Source organism: Stegostoma tigrinum, unplaced genomic scaffold (genome assembly GCF_030684315.1).
Source record: "Stegostoma tigrinum isolate sSteTig4 unplaced genomic scaffold, sSteTig4.hap1 scaffold_49, whole genome shotgun sequence".
In the NCBI taxonomy this organism is placed as follows: Eukaryota; Metazoa; Chordata; class Chondrichthyes; order Orectolobiformes; family Stegostomatidae; genus Stegostoma; species Stegostoma tigrinum.
The window spans coordinates 2,162,182-2,181,228 of NW_026728419.1; the positions used below are offsets into that span (position 1 = coordinate 2,162,182).

At 44.9% G+C, this 19,047-nt stretch overlaps 1 non-coding gene across 1 annotated transcript; it reads left to right on the forward strand.

Annotated features, from left to right (window-relative positions):
* Positions 1-5,067: 5,067 nt before the first annotated feature.
* On the forward strand, positions 5,068-5,182 carry trnal-caa (transfer RNA leucine (anticodon CAA)). Its single transcript has 2 exons — positions 5,068-5,105; positions 5,137-5,182. It is a non-coding gene; the product is annotated as a tRNA-Leu (tRNA).
* Positions 5,183-19,047: the final 13,865 nt, after the last annotated feature.

The following is a 19,047-nucleotide window of genomic DNA, read 5'->3' on the forward strand; positions in this document are numbered from 1 at the left end:
TAATAGATGGAAATTATTCAGCCTGAAGCTCGACGATCAGTGGTGTTCTGAAAGAATCTGTTCTGGGAACCCCACTGTTTGTGGTCTTTATAAATGACTTGGATGAGGAAGTGGAAAGATGGGTTAGTCAGTTTGATGATGACACGAAGTTTGGTGGCATGGTGGGTAGTGTGGAGGGCTGTTGGAGTTTGCAATGGGTGATTGACAAGATGAAAAGCTGGGCAAAGAAGTGGCAGATGGAATTCACCCTGGAAAAGTGTGAAGTCATTCATTTTGAAAGGTTGACTTTAAATACAGAATTTAGGGTTAACCTAATGTTCTTGCTAATGTAGAGAAACAGAGGGATCTTGGGGTCCGCATCGATAGACCCGTCAAAGTTGCTACCCAAATTAATAGTGCTGTTGAGAAGGTGTACGTTGTGTTGGCTTTCATTGGCAAGGAAATTGAGTTTAAAAGCCACAAGGATATACTGCAGTTGCTTAAAACACTCGTGAGACCACACTTGGAATATTGTGTTCAGTTCTGATCGCCTCATTATAGGAAGGATGCGAAAGCTTCCGTGTGGGTGCAGAGGAGATTTACCAGTATGCTGCCTGAACTGGAGGGCAGGTCTTATGAGGAAAGGTTGAGGGAGCTTGGGCTTTTCTCTTTGGAGAAAAGAAGGATGAGCTGTAACTTGATATAGGTAAATAAGTTGATGAGGGACATAGATAGCATGGATACTCAGAGACCTTTTCCCAGAGCAGAAGTGACTATTATGAGGGGGCATACTTTTAAGGTGATTGAATGAAGATATTGTGGCGATGTCAGAAGTAGGTTCTTTACACAGAGAGTGGTGGGTGCATGGAATGCTCAGTCGGCAGCGGTATTCAAGTCAGATACATTCGGGACATTTAACCGAGTCTTGGACAGTTGCGAGGATGATCGTAAAACATAGACTATGGAGGGTAGTTTGATCTTAGAGTAGGATGATATTTTGGCACAACATTGTGGGCTGAAGAGCCTGTGCTGTACTCTTCTGTGTTCTCTGTGTTCAATTCAGTGAGCCTGCATACGTTTAGACCATGGGGAGAAATTGAAGCACTCAGACGCAGACATGGTGAGAATGTGCAAACTCCATGCAGACATCAGCTGAAGCTGAAATCGAAGCTGGGTCTGTTTTGCTGAAAGGCCCCAAAAATGCTTGGGTTGGGTCCAGTAGGAAATTGAACCCTGGTTTCCCTCGTGAAAGGTGGGGATACTGACCACAATGCTAATGACGGCATCAGGTGCTACTGCCCCCTCAGCCCTTTACGTGTGCACCAATCACATACAATCGCTTTAGTATCCAAATTCTATTTCTATTGCTTCGCCCATAACCGTCAATGCCACAGCATCACAAATTCACATCTGAATGCTTATTAAAGTCAGAAGGATCTCTGCCTCTAGGACACTTGCAGGCAGTGGCTTCCAGATTCCAAACATCCACTGGCTAAAAGCAATTTTCTGTAAATATACTCAAAACTTCCTTCCTCTTAGGTTAAATCTATGGACCCCGGTGATTGAACCCTTCCTCGAGGGGAAGCGTTTACATAGTCTACCCTCACTATTTTGTACATCGCCTCTGCTCTGAGGAAAACGACCACAGTCTGTTCGATCTCACTTCATAACAGAAACTCTTCAGGTGAGACAATATCCTGGTAAATCTCTTCGGCACAGTTTCTGGTGCTATCACATCCCACAATAATGTGAATTAATGAACTGCGCACAATACTCTCGCTGTAGCGAAATGACCAAATACAATGAATGCTGCAGAAAGCCACTGAAACTGGTCTTTTCTGATGCAGTCCATTTTGCTCATTATTGCCATGGGTCATTTTCCTAGGCCTGATGTTCCAATAATCACTGGTCCATGTCAGTAAAAGCTGCTCCATGAGTCTTGATCTGACCGTCCCAGTATCTAAATATTTCATCTGGTTTAGAGTTCCTGGTGGTGAGACAGGCCACGTTCACTCAGCAACATAGACTGCAACAAGACAGAATGAACAATGTCAATGTGAAAATGGATGTTAGCTTGTGCAGTGTCTCAGTGAAGTGGAAGGAGGGACGTAAAGGAGAGTTAGTGATTGTGGGAGGGAGAAAATTCTCTAAGTGGTGGGTTTGAATTGTGACACATCAAATGCAGATATGTGAGAGAGCCGGGGTTGGGAGATGATTGTCACCACCTCAAAGAATATTTACACGTAAAAATGTTTGATACTTGCTGCATTTCTGTGGCCCATGGCACAAGGATTAAAACAAAATACAGCAAGCACCCACTGCCAGGTCTCAGATTCAAACCGAGGTTGCTGTGGCCACAACACAGAGTACTAACCAGAATACGATCACAGCACCGCATGAGTTTGCTGGTGTGCAACAAGCAATAACTACAGTGGCAGAGGATATGTTAGGAACAGCACCAGATCGACAACTGGAACACTGTAATGTGGAGATTCACAGAGGGCTGGAATCTGCAATTACAATGCTACCAGGGACTGTGGAGATTCCATCAATGATTATATTGAAGACTGAGATTGATAGATTTCTACGAAATATCAAAGACTCCGTGTACAGTGCTGGCTCTTGTTGAAATGTACCTTTCAATAGTAATCTAGTTTAACATTGGATATTTCATCAGCTCCCTCACACAAGGAAGTAACCATTGCTGCATACAACCATATAATCCCAGTTCCTGGGCCCAGAACCAGGGAAACTCAGTGATCCAGCCATGAAGATATAACCGGAAATGGGGGTGTCAATGAGCGTGCAGACATACGCTGTGATAATAGATGACGGGATAGTCTGTGCATTATGAGCCAAGGCAATGTGACAAAATTGAGATAGAGCCACGGGGATGATGTGCAGAAGGATGAAAGATGCAATGGTGAATCAGACAGTGACCATGGGGATACAGATAGAAGTGATGCAATCGGTGAGCACGAGGCCCTTCAATGGCCATAGAGGCGCGTGAAATGCCGAGTCTGTGAGCTCCAACCTCACCCGGAGCAGCTTCTGTTGACATGGAGCAGGGATAATTGGAACCTCAAGCTGTATGAAAAGATGCACAGCAATTTTAATCTGAGGCAAAATAGTTTTTGGAAGCACAGTTGTTTGTGGGTTGAGTGAGGATCTGTCCATGAAAATGTCACAATTATAATGAAAAATGCTGCAAATATTCAATTCATCAAGAGAGAAATCTGTGCTGGGAGAAATAGAGGTAACGTCTTTCCTCTCTTAGTTTTGTCATATGGCTGACCCTGCACTGGGTTGAATTGTGGGAAGGGCTTTTTTTCGCTCATTTCATATTATTCAATTTCATGCAAACATGCACAGGTCACTGAAGTCATCTAAACTTCCAGATGTTGTGATTAGGTTTGGGTTTACCTCAGGTTATGGAGGAAAAGCAGGAAAGCGGAGTTGACATTTATCAGATCAGCAGCGATCTCATTGAATAGCTGAGCAGACTCGATCGGGTGAATTGTAGCTTCCTGACGACAAATGGCAGTGAAACTCACTGCGTCACAAAGGGGAGACAATTGAATTGAAGTAGCGACTGTGATTATCTTTGCTGGTTGTTTATCTTGTGAATGTTCCCCTTACTGCTGATGTCCCTGCTAACAACACAACACAAAGGTGAGTAGCCTGACTGAGCAGTGACGGCTAAGGCACCTTTCCCCTCTTTAAGCGGCTGGAACATGGACCCTGATGTTCTCGGGGACAGGAACTGACATTGCAAGGATCGCAGACAGAGCTGCACTACCTTTGCGTTGTCACCATCAGGAAGAATAAAACTTGATTCTCTGACCGGGAATCGAACCCAGGTTGCAGTAGCGAAAGCGCTGAATCCTAACCACTAGACCACCAGGGATAGCGGCGGATATGTGTGCATCGTTTCTTAATGGCACAACTTCTGGCTTTTTTTTTCTTTCTACGACAGTTGTTTCTCCTGCAAAATGACTGAATCATCGTGTTTTTACAGCACACAAAGGGGCTCAACGACCCAGTTTTCAGCCTTGGCCCATAGCCTTGTGTGCTACGGGGCAATAGGCCGGCTGTTTGAGATGTTCACGTTCCCTTGGGGAAGTGGACCACATTTTCATGCTCAGAAGGTAACACACAGACACATTTCCCAGAAGGTGACAAAGGCCTCAGCAGGGACCAACGCCCAGAAAGTAGGATTTCACCCATTTGGGTTCTATAGTCCCATTTCACACTTCAAAACCAGAATCTGACTACAGCAAAGAAATAAAGCATTCGGCCGCTCCCCTCTCTGTGTTTGTCCCCCATTGTTTCCTTGTCAACCTGCAGTTTACAAAACCTCACCTCACCTGACTGCTCGCCTGCGGGGGAAATGACATTGGCATAATTTCAGACAATATTGAATGTCCTCTTTTAGATGATGGATGCCGCAGTTGTACAAACATTCTCATCTCCTCCAGTTTGAAGTAAACTCATGGCCGGTGGTTTACAAGAACATTGCTTTCAGTACTGCACTATAGAGCGAAGGCTGTGCCCTGTAAGGTAGGGCTTCATGCATTAGAAGCTGCAATGTAATAGATGGCAGGGTAGTCTGTGCATTATTAACCAAGACAATGCGACAACACCGTGATGGAGCCAAGGGGATCATGTACAGAAGGATGAGAGACACAATGCTGAATCAGGCAGTGACCAGGGTGATAGAGATATACGTCTTCCCTCACAGTCTGCTGATTAGGATTCAGTGCCGTCACTGCCATGGCGTGTTCATGGTTAAAATTTACAATAATAACTCTGAAATATTGACTGACCATTAGAAGTAGAATTTTGTCATAGGCCAGGCAGTATCGCTTCAATCTATATCCCAGTTCTACATCAGCAATGTCAGCTGCATTTGCCTGACGTTCAATTTGTTTCAGACAAGAACAAGGGGGAGGTTGGGAAAAGTGAAGGGCAACGGTGGTTTGTGAGAGGTGACTGTGGGCCTAATGGAGCCAGGCTCAGTGTGGGTGCTGAAGACTGGCTTTTCCTGTTTACTCTGGTATACAGATCACTCTGGAGCAGCAAAGGTGTGTCAGGATGGCCGAGTGGTCGAAGGCGCCAGACTCAAGGAATAGATTCCTTCCACTGTAAAGCTGGGTGTTCTGGTCTCCACCTGGAGGCGTGGGTTCGAATCCCACTTCTGACCATGACTACCCCTTTGTTTGCCGACCTTTGCAAACATCACTGAGCTTCACTGTCTCGATGGGTTCTATCTGTTCTTAAGCAAAATTTGCTCTGGTCAGTTTTGCAGCTTTGTATTAACATGATGCAGTTTTGGAGGAGAAGGAGACAGCTCAGCCCATGAAATCTGCTCTGCTATTAAATGAGTGGATAATCCTGAACTGCACTTTCTTGGATTTCCCGATAAACATTGATACACTTGCAGCTCAAAATCTTTCGAGCTGAGCCTTAAATGTACTTTGTGGCCCAGCTCTGACAATCCTCTTCTGTAAATGAATCCATTAATTCACAACCATCTGAGAGAATAAACTTCACCTCGACCCTGCCTTAAATGTGTGACCTCCATTCTGATATTAAACACCCCCTTCCCACACGGCCCCAGAAGGGAACGAACCTTTCTTCATCCAATCCGTTACATCGCCAATAACACCTGTATGTTTCAATAAAGAGCATTTTTGTAGTACTGTTTCTGAGCTAATGAAAGTGATGTATTTCAATGTTTCTTCCCATTTAATTCACCTCTGATGTGAAACTCTCACTAATTGAGATAGAGATTATCATTATCACTAAGGAGGCAGTGCTGGGCAAGGTAACGTGGCTAACAGTGGACATGGGGGTCTCTTGGCCCTGATTAACTGCATCCCAGGATACTAAAAGGGGTGATGGGGGACATAGCAAATGCACTATTAATTATTTACCAAAATTCACTGGACTCTGGGATGGATCCCGCAGATTGATAACAGCCAATGTGACGTCACTGTTTAAAAAAGGAAATAGGCAAAAAGCCGGTAACTTTGGTCCAGTTAGCTTAACTTCGGCACTGGGGAAAATGATTGAATCTATGCTCAAGGAAGAAATAGCATGACATCTGGATATAAATTTTCCCACTGGTGTTCATGAGTTCATGAAGGGCAGGTCTTGCTGAATTAATTTGGTGAAATTCTTTGAGGACATTACCTGCAATGTGGACAATGGGGGACCTGTGGATGTGGTGTATCTTGATTTCCAGAAGGCAAGTGACAAGGTGTCACATCAAAGGCTGCTACATCAGATAAAGTTGCACCATATTACAGGTAATGTATTGGCTTGGATAGAGGATTGGTTGACCAGTAGAAAACAAAGAGTAGGGGTAAATGGTGTTTTTCTCATTGGTGTTCAGTGGCTCGTGGCGTGCCTCAGGGATGAGTGCTGGGACCACAATTGTTTACAATTTACACAGATGATTTGGAATTGGGGACTAAGCGCGGTGTGTCGAAATTTGCAGATGGCACTAAGACGAGTAACGGGCAATGTGTGCAGAAGACACGAAACGTCTGCAGAGGAATAAAGATAGTCTAAGTGAGTGAGCGAAGGCATGGCGGATGAAGTTCAATGTTGATAAGTGTGAGGTCATCTACTTTCGTAGGAATAACGCAAAATGGACTGTGTTTTAAATGATAAAAAAAATCAGCACGCTGCTGTGCAGAGGGACTTTGGTGCCCTTGGGCATGAATCGCTAAAAGTAGGATTGCAGGTGCAGCAGGGAATTAAAAAGGCAAAGGGAATTTTGGTGAAAGGGAGAAACTGATCTGCAGCCAAAATGGTACAAAAGAAAAAGTCAGAAGCAGTGTCAGTGAGAAAAGATACAAGAGTCTGAAGTGCCCTTCCTGGTGGTGCAGTGGTTAGGATTCGGTGCTTTCACTACCGCAGGCTGGGTTCCGATTTTGGTCAGGGAATGGGAGTTCTATTCTGCTCGTTTATTGTGATGACTGATTTTCAGGAGCAGGAAAGAAGCTCTGGAGCTGGTAGATGGGCTGATTTGTCCAAGAAATTTTTCAAGTTAACAGAAGTCAATGAACTGCAGATGCTGAAAGTCTGAAAGAGAAACAGGAATTGACCGAGACGTTCAGCAGGCCTGGCAGCATCTGTGGAGCAGAAGAGAGGTAACCTTTCAGGTCCACAGATCGTTAATTGGAACTAGATTAGTTATGCATTTCAATCATGTCATCTTCGGCAAAGTGATCAGGTTTATCTGTCAAATCGGGATATTTATCAAAATTTCTCTCTCTGAGTGGCTGACAATTGTTAATTGTTACAGTTCACAAAACAGCAACAAACAAAACCGCCAGTTGGGTTAGGCTCAGGTAACTGGAGTGGGAGCAGAGGAATAATAATGCATTGAGTTTAAACACAAGAAGCAAGCCATTTCAGCTTTCAGGAACAAGCAACTGGCACTATTTACAAGACGTTTGGACAAGATACTGTCAGTCTAAGCCATAGGCACCTGTAGGACTCAAACCACAGCTATGCTGATTGTCAGAAAGGCACATTAGCCAACTAAGCCACAGCACCACACAAGCTGCTTCAGCACCACACAAGCTGCTTCAGCTCCAATCCATATGTTCATGAACTTAAACACCCAAACACAGAAATGTTTTTTTCTATCTCACTGTTAATCAGTGAGAATTTAAGTCAAACACCATTTTTTTTTAAAGACAGATAGTTCAAAGCTGAACATTTCCAGTGAAAATGCACAGAAAGATACAGTCTCGTCTTACACTGCTTTAAAACCGATATTTTCACAATTTAAACTGGCGGGATAAAGCGGATGTGTTCATCCTCTCTGCACACATTAACCACGTTAATACACACAGACGAAACCCCGCAAGCTGCATTCAATCCTCTTCTCCCTGCTCAAAGAAAGATGAAAGTGTTTACAGAGAAGTTGCCAGGGTTGGAGCAGATGATCCGGAAGGAGAGGCTGAATAAAATCGGGCTCTTTCAACTGGAGTGTTGGAGGCTGAGGGGTGACCTTATCGAAGTTAATAAAATCATGAGGGGTAGTGATCAGGTCTTTTTCCCAGGGTAAGGGAGTCCAAACTTCAGGTTATAGGTTTACGGTTTGAGGGTAAAGATTTTAAAGGGACATAGGGTGTCATGTTTTGACACGCAGGATGGTGTGTGTATGGAATGAACTCACGCAGGAAATGGTGTAGGCTGGTATAAATACAACATATAAAAGACATCTGCATGGATACATGTACAGGAAGGGTCTAGTGGGATGTGGGCCAAATGTTGGCAATAAGGACGAGATAAATTTTGGAAATCTAGTCGGCATGGACGAGAATGACCAAAGATACTGTTTCTGTGCTGAATATCTCTTGGACTCAATAATTGCTTTAAGTTTAGAAATCGTTCACTCAAACATCCTCGAAAGATCACATTTTAAGTTGCTGTAGAGATTAATCTCGAGTTCTGACTTCTATCTTTCCCAGCAGCTCTCCTTCTTTCTGTCTGCCTCTGATAAATGTCATTTGATGAAAGTTCCAAATCACCTTTACAATTTGCTGGAGATGTCTGATTCCACCCCTTCTGCTCCTTCCTTCTTCCAGTGTTTGAGAGACAGCGACAAAGTGTATACCACCCCCTAGCACTGCCTGCCTGTGGCCAAATGGTTGAATGCATCTCCTGATGGCGAGAGCTCTGTCCCAGCAGAATGGTGACAGAATGAGAAGATGTTCATTGAAGCAATGAGGAAGAGATTTTTTTTTCAGCAACTTGTTCAGATATGTTATTACATACCTCTGGAGCAGATAAAACTTGAACTCTGTCTCCTACATCCGAGGTAGGGACACTGTCACTGCATGACTGACACCTCATTTATTGTTAAGTTGCCCGGCAATGGACAGCATCGTTGGTCTTCTGGTCTGCTTCTCACATCAGCTGGCTGTTAGAAATGAGAGAAGCTGCTGGCTTGAATCCTGCATCAGCCATTATTGCCTCTGATTTTTTTTAATGTTCGGGAGAGCCAGGGGGTGGTTCTTTATGAAATTGATTTCAGTCTATGTTCCCAAAATGTGTTTCCTGCAAATATATCATATGCATCCACTTCACTGATGAAGGTTTAGAATTAGTAATCATCGGAAATTACGTTTCATTGGATTGATTCATAAACTAGCGCAGTAACTGAATAAAATGATGGCAAGCCTTAATGGATAAATAGGTGACTGTGAAGCAGGCATCTGAGGATAAATTTGTTTCTTTTGCAAGTGAAATTTACCGTTTCCCAAAGTGGGGCCCATTGAAGTGAAGCAGTGACAGAGATTGCCTTTGCTGGTGCTCAACTCGTGTATCACATTTCCACCTTGGTCCCTGTAAACATCTCAACTCCACAAGAAGTCAGGTGCCCACTGTGGACCAGTGGCGTAATGGATAACACATCTGAAATCGGATCAGGTTGTAGGTTTGACTCCTGCCTGGCTCGAGCACAGTTGTTCTATTTTCAATACGAGTAAGGTGACACCTTCACCTGAAGTTGGAACGTACAGCAGGTGGTTTTGCAATCAGATTCCCAGAAGCTAAAGCATGAAATTGGAAGTTGCGCATGAGCAGTGTTGGCAACCTTTTTCAGCTCTCTGTTAGTTTCAATTCCGAGCTCACAACAACAGGTTTCATTGCCTGGAGAACTTGCTTGTGTTCCATGTAAATCTGCCTGTTGTCGGTGAAACATGTGTGGGGACAGAGAGTGAACGTGAAGCACCTGCAGTCAATGTCATCCTGAGGGGTGTGTCTGTGTATCTCCCTCTGTGGCTAAACACGAGGATGAGTTCCATAAGTCAGCTGTAACACAGTTTTACTGTCACAAAGCCTCAGTCCCGTTTGTAGATCACAGCATTAATCTCATTGATATTTGTCCCTGATACGTCAGAGGTACATGGGCCAAGTGCTGGAAACTGAGATTAGAATAGATAGATGCCTGATGACACGCACGGATACAATGGCCAGATAATCTCTTTCCACGTGATAAAAACTCGAAGACAGGGAGAAACTGACCTGTCACCAAAAGGATCAAAAATTGAAAGGGAAAAACTGTCGTTGAGAAATGATGCAAGCACCTTCAATGTATTCTCTGGTTGTCTAGTGGTTCGGATTTGGTGCTTTTGGAACCACAGCCCTGGTTTGAAATGTTGAGTAGAAGATCTTCCCTCCTAGCTTTTATTGATGACAGCTTTGCTGATTAATTGTACTTTTATTCATTAACTGACACCACTGCCTCGGCAGCATTAATTCAATCAACCACATTGCTGTGGGCCTGGAGTCACATGTAAGCCAGACCAGGTAAGGGTGGCAGTTTCCTTCCCAAAAGGACATTAGTGAACCAGATGAGTTCTTCCGACAATTGATTTTATGGATTGTATCGCCTCCCCAGTGAGGAGAAGGAAAGGGGCTGTGAGGTAACTAACTGTGTCCCAAACGATATTCAAGCTAACATGAAACAAAGAACTGCAGATGCTGGGAATTGACAGAAACAGGAATTGACAGAGAAACCCAGCAGGCCTGGCAGCATCTGTGGAGAGACACAGGGTTAACGTTTCAGATCCATTGAATGTACGTCAGAACCAAGTCAGTTATGCCCTTCTATATTATAATGCAGGGAAGTTACCACTTTTATTTGTCGAATCAGTATATTTATCAGAATATCGCATTAGTTTCCCGTCGTCAACTTTACAACTTTAACCGGTTGTAATGCTGCTTCCTTCACCCTCAGGTGGTAAAAGGCTCTGCTTAAATGGTTCTTTTTGCCTTTTCCTTTCAGTTAGTTAGCAGCGGTGTCGAATGGAGAATTGGCCCTTTCAGGCTCTACCTCAATATGTGTCTCTGTTTGTCTCTCTGTGTTTCTGGGTATTCACCTCACCCCCTTTTATTTTCTCCTACTCTCTGTCCGTCCGTATCCCTCATTTCCCATTGCTGCTCTTTGAAAAGTCTGAAAATCGGGGAGTGTTTGAGAGTGGAGCTGCTGAGAGGCTTCCTCACCACAAGCACCACTCCCACCCCGAGTGGAAAGCCTGGAACTGGGCTCACGTTCTCCAAATAGTGTTTCTGTCACTTAGGGACTGAGGCAAGGAGACATTTATTCCCTCAAAACATGATGAGTGTTTCGACTTTGAAATCGAATTCCTAATCCACCATAAAGAAACAAAATGCCACAATTATAAAATGACAGTGATGTTTTTACTGTTGGTGTAAAATGAATGAATGGTGACAGCAGAGAATGAGGGTGATCATTTCGTGGTGTCCGTCTCACTACCACAATATTCCGCAGTAAGTCTGTAGATTATTCTGCCTTACCTTGTTATTCCTACCAAACATCAGGATGAATTATTTGTTAGCAGGAAACCATTCCCTGGTGGGGAGAAAATAGGCGACAGGAATACCAGCACCGAATGTCAACTGTCTGCATTCAAGCAGAGGAACCATGCTCAGTTCTCTCCACCAACATGGGAACTAACGGCCCAGTGGTATTATCGCTGGACTGTTTATTCAGAAAGCCAGGTAGTGTCTGGAGACCTAGGTACAAATATCACCCTCAGAAGAGGATGGCATTTGAATTCAACAAATATCTGGAATTAAGAATGTAATGATGACCATAAATCCATCATCAGGGAAACCAAAACCCATTTGGTTCCCTTATGTCCTTTTCACATCTTTTATCCTTCCCTGATCGTGCCTACATCTGACTCCAGACCCACAGAAGTCATGGTGGGTAATTAGCAATGGCTGATTGGCTAATTGCCTGAGCCAGTGCCACCCTTATTCAATGAACGAATAAAGGGGCAAAAATAACTTTACGGTTTAGATGAACAGTATGGCATTTCAGAGAAGTTGAAATGAGGAATCTTCAGTGTAAAGCTCAGGCACCGCTGGGATTTTAACTCAAGTTCGCCTGTTTACTACACACTGTTTTTTACCCATCCATTCAGGCATTTCCTTAACCACGCAATCACAGTAACTTGGGGAACTTTCCTGTATCAGTGTTACTCAGTGAGAATTTCAATCTAGCTCACTTTTCAAACATGGAACATTCACAGCTGAATATTCTCCTGTGCAAATACACGGAAAGAGGCAATCTCCTCCTGCTTTGGTTTAAAACCGACATTTTCACCTGTTTAAGATGACTGGATAAAGAGCATGGGCTCATCCTCCCGGGGCCCATTAACAACGGTAACACATGCTGAGGGAAACTAACAAGAGGAATAAGTTCATTTTGGTTAATTGACCAGTTGGCAAGCCTGACCCATTGGAAGCAACATTTAGCCTTGCATCAATAGCTCCACACTCACTTCCTGCCTCATGCCCCCGCACCCCCAGCCATCACTGCCTTTCACTTTTGCATTACTCCCACACTTTGCTTCTGAGCGTGTTGCTGACCGAATACAGGTGCTCAGTTAGAAGCTGCAATTGGAACACGGATGCCTGGGATAGGACTTCATTCAATGGGATTGGATTTATTGCCCATCCCTAATTACCCCACAGATGGAGGTGACGAGTTACTTTCTTGAACACTCAAACTCCTTGGCATGTAGGTATAGCTTTGATTCCATGAAGAAGGGAGTTCCAGGGTTTAGAAGCAGTGACAGTAAGGGAACAGCGGCATATTTCAAACTCCGAACGGTGAGAAACTTGGAGGGGAGTTTGTGGTGGCCGTATTCCCATGCAACTGCTGCCATTATCCTTCAACGTGAGGGCAAACTCTCATTGCACTGACTCTGGTAGAGTCAGGGTGTGTGTTCTCTGCATAGCCAGGAATTCATTTTTATTCCGAGAGTTAACAGGAAGAGATATAAATCTTCATTTCCTGACTGGGAATTGCACCCACGCCTGAGTGATGCAAACCCTGAAAGCCAACCAGTTTACTGACACTAATCCGTGCGACCTGACTTGTACACACTCCGGCGCCTGTTCTTACACCAGTAGCACCTTCACCAGCGAAGTGTCTCTCTCCAAGTTTCGAAATGATTAATATTATCACCCTGGGTTTCAAAGTGGAGAACGCAGGGCTATGACAATCTGATGTTGTTCAGGAGATGTATTGCAGAAAAGTTGCTGTTGACAGGAGATAGCATGAACTGCAGATCCTTTATTCGTACACAGGATGAGGGCAATGTTTGGCGAGACCAGCAATTTTCACCCATTGCAAATTGCCAGAGAGGGCAGTAAAGAGTCAACCACATTGCTGTGGGTCCGGAGTCACATATAAGCCATGGATGGCTGTTTCCTTCTCTCAAAAATATTAGTGAACCAGGTAGGTTTTTCCCCACAGTCGACTTGACTCCTGAAATGACTAATGGCCTGTCTGTCTCAGCCTTGAATATCCCTCGCATTGACAGCCTCTGTTTTCATGAAATCCACAGATTTGCTTCTCCCTGAACATGAGAACATCCACTTTATCTCTGATTTAAATGGGCAACTCGTTTCCCTGAGATAACACACCCGGTATAAATCAGAGCAAAACAAGCCTCCAAAGTTTGGTGCGAGCTCACCGATGTCTCCAGTGTCAGCTGTAAGTGCTGAAAACATTTTGTTTTGAGACCTCGAGTTAAACCAACTGTCCGGATTTGCACGTTAGATTTGCCAAAGAGGAATCTTATCCAAATATAGGGCATTGGCTATGATTTAGGTGGTGAAAGGCGCGAGAAAAATTCAAGTACATAATTCTTTCTCGACGCGCTGCTCTGATAATTAAACTTTCTGCTCATGGAAGTTAATCATTTCCATTCACACTATCTTACAATGCGTTTAGTTCAATTCACTCCCCCAACAGCCCGTTCTGTTCTGATCAAGTGCAGGGTGATGTTAAATATTCGGGTAGTAGCACAGACATCTCAAATCGAGTACTCGCCTTTCCTGCCAGAACATTCCATAAGGCATGTAAAAGGTTGGGGTGTTGCCTGCAGTTGTGGTTGATTTGTTAAAGCAATAGATTTGAAATTCACTGGGGTTTCCCCGTGTAGTTTTGAATCCTGCCAAGTGCATTTCTGCAACTCATTTTAAATGACTTCTTGATGCCAACAATCTCACGTTTTCTCAGGTCTGCCAGTGTGTTGACATTCAGGAAAGACGTATTCTGAACAAGAATCTAACTGTACTCAAAACCTTAGCTCTGTTTCTCTTCCCACCGATACAGCTGGGCTTGTTGAGTTTCTGCAGTATTCTGTGCAATTATTCTGAATAACTGCTATTTTCATGAAATATCTTCAATCCCAGTCATCTGGCAAATAAATCTTGTCATTGACACAGTTTCTCCCGATGATCAACCGGCCCATCCCCACACCCACCCAAACACCTCATTACATACAGCCCCAGGAAATCTCCTGTTTTGCTCCAAAGGGAACATTCTCGGTCTTGGGATTCTGTCCCCCGAACGGGAATTCCTCATCTCTGAACATGGTGCAAGAGATTTTGGGAAAATATTGTCAGCTGGCGGGTTAAGCTATTCAGGAAGCAAAACCTGGTTACAGCGGCAGCAGCGTGAGCCAGAGCACCGACGGGAAGGTAAGGCCATTTTTTTGGTGGCCGTGCTATAAAAACGCACCTCATGCAGCAGCCACCCTCTTGTTTTCAGCAGCAGCAGCACGAACCAGAGCGCCAACAGGAAGCTAAGTGAGATAATATATTTGGGTGGTTGCTTTACCCAAAACACTACTTCAGTAGTGTCTCCCACCCATCCTCCGCCTCACATCAAAAAAAGGACCTGAGCACTGATTTGGTAGGATTGCTTCTTTTTTTAACTTTTTCAATCATCTGTGTGTGAATTTGGAACCGAGGAATGGGTGCCAGGGCAGTTGCATGCTCCTCCAGTAAGATGGGAGAGGTAAGAGTCACGACTAGTGACCCCACTGACTTCATCTGCAGGCAGTGCATCCAACTCCCGTCCTCAGGAACTGCATTAGGGAACTGGAGCTGGAGCTGGATGAACTTCGAAGCGTTTGGGAGGCTGAAGGGGTAATTGAGAGTTACAGGGAGGTAGTTACACCGCAGGTACAGGACAAAGGTAGATGGGTTACAGTCAGGGGACAGAAAGGGAACAGGCAGACAGTGCAGGGATCCCCCTTGGCCATCCCCCTCAATAACAAGTATACTGTTTTGGATACTGTTGGGGGGGATGACTGACCAGGAGTAAGCCATAGGGTACAGGTCTCTGGTGCAGAGTCTGCCCCTGGTGCTCAGAATGGAAGAAGGGAGAAGAGGAAAGCAATAGTCATTGGGGACTCCGTAGTTAGGGGAGAAGACAGGAGATGCTGTGGGGACGAGAGGTACTCGCGTTTGGTGTGTTGCCTCCCAGGTGCCAGGGTCCATGATGACTCGGATTCTATTTTCGGGATCCTTAAGGGGTGGTGGGGGGGAGAATCCCCAAGTCGTGGTCCACAGAGGTACCTATGTCATGGGTAGGAAAGGGGATGGGGATGTGAGGCAGAAATTCAGGGAGTTAGAGTGGAAACTTAGAGCTAAAACAAACAGAGCACTTATCTCTGATTTGATATCCATGCCACGTGGTAGCGAGGTGAGGAATAGGGAGCAAGAGCAGTTAGAACATAGAACATAGAACATAGAACAGTACAGCACAGAACAGGCCCTTCAGCCCACAATGTTGTGCCGAACATTGATCCTCATGTATGCACCCTCAAATTTCTGTGACCATATACATGTCCAGCAGTCTCTTAAATGACCCCAATGACCTTGCTTCCACAACTGCTGCTGGCAACGCATTCCATGCTCTCACAACTCTCTGCGTAAAGAACCTGCCTCTGACATCCCCTCTATACTTTCCACCAACCAGCTTAAAACTATAACCCCTCGTGCTAGCCATTTCTGCCCTGGGAAATAGTCTCTGGCTATCAACTCTATCTATGCCTCTCATTATCTTGTATACCTCAATTAGGTCCCCTCTCCTCCTCCTTTTCTCCAATGAAAAGAGACCGAGCTCAGTCAACCTCTCTTCATAAGATAAGCCCTCCAGTCCAGGCAGCATCCTGGTAAACCTCCTCTGAACCCTCTCCAAAGCATCCACATCTTTCCTATAATAGGGCGCCCAGAACTGGACGCAGTATTCCAAGTGCGGTCTAACCAAAGTTTTATAGAGCTGCAACAAGATCTCACGACTCTTAAACTCAATCCCCCTGTTAATGAAAGCCAAAACACCATATGCTTTCTTAACAACCCTGTCCACTTGGGTGGCCATTTTAAGGGATCTATGTATCTGCACACCAAGATCCCTCTGTTCCTCCACGCTGCCAAGAATCCTACCCTTAATCCTGTACTCAGCTTTCAAATTCGACCTTCCAAAATGCATCACCTCGCATTTATCCAGGTTGAACTCCATCTGCCACCTCTCAGCCCATCTCTGCATCCTGTCAATGTCCCGCTGCAGCCTACCCGTGGCTGCAGGAATGGTGCAGGAGGGAGGGATTAAGATACCTGGATAATTGGGACTCATTCTGGAGTAGACAGGACCGCTACAAACAGGATGGTCTACACCTGAACCAGAGGGGTACCAATGCCCTGGGGAGGAAATTTACTGTTGCTCTTCGGGAGGGTTTAAACTAATCCAACAGCGGGGTGGGAACCTGAATTATAGACCCAGTGTACAGGAGGTTGGGAGCAGCGAAGTCATAAGTAAGGTTTCAAGGTCACTGGAGTGTGCTGGCAGGCAGGAAGCTGGCTTGAAGTGTGTCTACTTCGACGCCAGGACCACCCGGAATAAGGTGGGTGAACTTGCAACATGGCTTGGTACCTGGGACTTTGATATTGTGGCCAATTCAGTGACTTGGATCGAGCAAGGACGGGAATGGTTGTCGCAAGTCTGTGGTTTAGATGTTTCAGTAAGATCAGGGAAGGTGGGAAATGAGGGGGAGGTGTGGCATTGTTAGTCAAGGGCAGTATTAGGGTGGCAGGAAGGATGTTTGGTGAGGACTCATCTACTGAGGTAGTATGGGCTGAGGTTAGAAACAGGGAAGGAGCGGTCACCCTGTTGGGAGTTTTCTATAGGCTTCAGAAGTTGCAGAGGTGTAGAGGAAAGGATTGCCAAGGTAATTCTGGATAGGAGCAATGGTAACAGGTTTGTTGATAGGGGGACTTTAACTTTCCAAATATTTACTGGAAACACAACAGGTAAAATACTTTAGATGGGTCAGTTTTTGTCCAACCTGTGCAGGATGGATACACCAACAAGAGGTGAGGCCACTTCGGATTTGGTTCTGGTTAATGAACCAGGCCAGGTGGTAGATTTGGAGGTAGATGAGCACTTTGGTGATAGTGACCAGTTTGGTTACGTTTACTTCAGCAATGGAAAGAAATAGGTATATACCGCAGGGCAAGAGTTATCGCTGGGGAAAGGGAATAATGAGGTGATGGGGCAAGATTTTGGATGCATGGGATGGAGAAGGCAACTGAAGAGGTTGGGCACAATTGAAATGTGGAGCTTTTTCAAAGAACAGCTACTGCGTGTCCTTGATCAGCATGTACCTTTCAGGCAGAGAAGTTGAATCTCTTGTCAAGTGGAAGAGGGAGGTTTACGTAAAGGTGAGGCATGAAGGCTCAGTTCGGGCACTTGAGAATTACAAGTTAGCCAGGAAGGGCCTGAAGAGAGAGCTAAGAAGAGCCAGGAGGGGACATGTGAAGTCTTTGGCAGGTAGGATCAAGGAAAACCCTAAAGCTTTCTATCGGTGTTTCAGGAATAAAAGAATGACTGGAGTAAGATTAGGGCCAGTCAAGGACAGCAGTGGGATGTTGTGCGTGGAGTGCGAAGAGAAAGGAGAGGGGCTAAGTAAATATTTTTCATCAGTATTCACACAGGAAAAGGACAATGTTGTCGGGAGAATACTGAGATACAGGCTAATAGACGAGACAGCATTGAGGTTCACAAGGAGATGTTAGCAACTCTGGAAGGTGTGAAAATAGATAAGTCCCCTGGGACAGATGGGATGTATCCTAGGATTCTCTGGGAAGCTAGGGAGGAGATTGCAGAACCTTTGGCTTTGATTTTCATGTCGTAATTATCTTCAGAAATAGTGCCAGAAGACTGGAGGATAGCAAATGTTGTTCAAGAAGGGGAGTAGAGACAACCCTGGTAATTATAGACCAGTGAGCCTTACTTTGGTTGTGGGTAAAGTGTTGGAAAGGATTGTCAGAGATAGGGTTTATAATCATCCAGAAAGGAATAATTTGATTAGGGGTAGTCAAAATCGTTGTGTGAAGGGTCGGTCGTGCCTCAAAACCTTATTGAGTTCCTTGAGAAGGTGACCAAACAGGTGGATGAGGATAAAGCAGTTGATACGGCGTATATGGGTTTCGGTGAAGCGTTTGATCAGGTTACCCATGGTAGGCTGTTGCAGAAAATACTGAGGCACGGGATTGAGGGTGATTTATTGGTTTAGATCAGAAATTGGATAGCTTTAAGAAGACAGAGGGTGGTGGTTGATGGGAAATGTACATCCTGGAGTTCAGCTACTAGTGGAGTGCTGCGAGCATCTGTTTTAGGGCCAATGATGTTTGTCATTTTTATAAATGAGCTGGATGAGGGCATAGACAGATGGGGTAAATTTGCGGTTAACACTAAAGTCAGTGGAGTTGTGGATAGTGCAGAAAGATGTTGCAGGTTACAGAGGGACATAGACAAGCTGCAAAGATGGGCTGAGAGGTGGCAAATCTAGTTCAATGCAGAGAAGTGTGACATGATTCACTTTGGAAGGAGTAACAGGAATACAGAGTACTGGGCTAATGGTAAGATTCTTGGCAGTGTGAATGAGCAGAGAGATCTCGGTGTCCATGTACATAGATCGCAGGAAGTTGCCACCCAGCTTGATAGGGTTGTGAAGTACCGGGTGTTAGGTTTTATTGGTAGTAGTTTGAGTTTTGGAGCCATGAGGTCATGCCGCAGCTGTACAAAGCTCTGGTGTGGCCGCTCTTGGAGTATTGCACACAATTCTGGTTGCCACATTATAGGAAGGATGTGGAAGCATTGGAAAGTGTGCAGAGGAGATTTACCGGGGTGTTGCCTGGTATGGAGGGAAG